General features: G+C 36.2%; 1 long non-coding RNA gene across 1 annotated transcript; it reads left to right on the forward strand.

Annotated features, from left to right (window-relative positions):
• Positions 1–251: 251 nt before the first annotated feature.
• LOC112805777 (uncharacterized) lies at positions 252–1,813 on the forward strand. The gene is made up of 4 exons (XR_003203769.3): positions 252–570; positions 748–922; positions 1,385–1,455; positions 1,567–1,813. It is a non-coding gene; the product is annotated as an uncharacterized lncRNA (long non-coding RNA).
• Positions 1,814–2,045: the final 232 nt, after the last annotated feature.

Raw genomic sequence — 2,045 nt, forward strand, 5'->3', positions numbered from 1 at the left:
TATTAATAAAGTTCAAACATGATTTTGTGTCTCTATCTCTTTGTAAATAAACGTAGTCTAAGATACAATGTTTTGAAAATCGAATCGGACCGGCCGGTCAAACTGGTTCAACTGAAAACCGACATAAAAAGGGTTCGATTTGCTACTAATAATCGCTGATAAAAAATCATTTAAAAACTGTTAAACCGGCCGGTTGAACCGAACCGATAACTGGCCGGTTCTATAAAAATGACGCCGTTTTGTGTTTAAAAAAAAAGAAAAAAAGGAAAACCAAAACCAAGCTGAAACCATTCGCCTGAACCCCCTTCCCCTCTCATTCGTGCACATTGGAAAAGTGCAATCCCTTTGAAGCAAAATCCTAGCCCTAGGTTTCTTGTCGCCGCTGTCCCCAGGTTCTCCGTTCTTGGCGCCTCCGCTTCTTCTTCTTCCCCAGGTCCAGAACCCAGGTAGCTCGGCACTTCGCCCACTGGCTTCTCTGTTCGTGGCTTGGAGCAGCTCGCTGTTTGCCATCGTCTCACCTGTCGCCGTCGTCTCGTCTCTCACCGGTTGCCGTCCGTGCCTCCGTCAAAGGTGAGTGGTCGTGCTTTGTTTCTTCCTTTTAATTTTGCTCTGGTTACCGATGGCTCTGGTTATTGAATGCTTGGTTCTTCTTCTTCCTTTTAATTTCTGAAATTTTTGCTCAAATAATGTTGCTAATGTTGCTAATGTTTTTCTTCTTCTGCCTTGCTAATGCTCTGTTTAATTTAGTGTCATTACTGTTTTGCTCAAGCATGTCATCTGAATCTGAAAGCCAACTAATGGAGGACATAAAAGATGCCTCAAGTGTGCTTCACTTGGCATGCCTTGTATCTGATGCTGGAATGGTGGAGCTGCTCCTACAATTCAGAGGGAAGATTGCAACTGCAAAATTACTTATTTTAAGGTAGTTATGTCAGTAGTTCTATCTGATATCCCTATCAAATATCTTTATTTCTTTAGTTTCTCTGAAATTCAGCATCTGAATCGTTGATGAAAAAAATAATTTTAGATTATATGGGTAGTTATGATATATTTATATCTTATTACTAACTCTTAGAAGTTCGTAGCCAGTTCTCAACCAAGGCTTCCCTTTGTAGCAGTATTCATTAGCTCTAATCTGCACAACAATACATTAAATCACGTATAATTAGATTCTTAATTCATTTCATATTAAATGACACATGTTACTAACTGCATGAATTTATAGTGATCAATAATTAAATATAACTTGAATAAAAGAATTTGTCTGTCACATTCTCCTAAAAAATTAGTTGCAATTTCCACTAAAGAAGTTTTTAGATTGTCTGTCATTAGTTCATTATAATATCAAAGAATATAGTTGTTAATTACTTTCTTAATGAAACAGGTTTCAATGTTGAGATTGTTGAGTACAAGAATGTTAGCTTCACAGTTTGGGATGTTGGAGGACAAGACAAGGTACACATGATTTATGACCATTAATCCTAGATTGATGCGTCAAAGTGCTTTTATAGATATATTTGTCAAAGATTTAAGTATGATCTAATTATTTTGCCAAATTCTATGTAGATTCGACCACTGTGGAGGCATTATTTTCAGAACACACAAGGGCTTATCTTTGTGAATTAGTGACTAGAGCGGTTTGATGACCGGTCTGGTTCTCAGAATTTTGCTAAGATAAAAATTCTGTTTTTTTTTTTTTTTTTTTGTTAGACACTGCACACGCAATTCATTTTGTTTTCTGAACAAGATACAATTCATGTTTTATTGATTGTTACACAATTCATGTTTTTCGGTCTGGAACCTTGATGCAGCATTTTCTTGTAGTGTTTCTGTTGAGCCCAACATATTATCCAAAGGAGAGAACTAAAAGGGTATCCTCTCCAAAAATATAATAGTCATAATAACCTTCAGCCCAAAAAAGGGTATAATAGGTTAATAACTGCTCTGTCCAAAACTAAAAATCATCCGACCAAAAAAAGAAAAAAAAAACTAAAAATCTACAAGCTCTGGCAAAAAAATAAAGGGTACAACTCCAAATGTAGAAA

The sequence above is a fragment of the Arachis hypogaea genome, chromosome 1 (genome assembly GCF_003086295.3).
Source record: "Arachis hypogaea cultivar Tifrunner chromosome 1, arahy.Tifrunner.gnm2.J5K5, whole genome shotgun sequence".
Classification (NCBI taxonomy): Eukaryota; Viridiplantae; Streptophyta; class Magnoliopsida; order Fabales; family Fabaceae; genus Arachis; species Arachis hypogaea.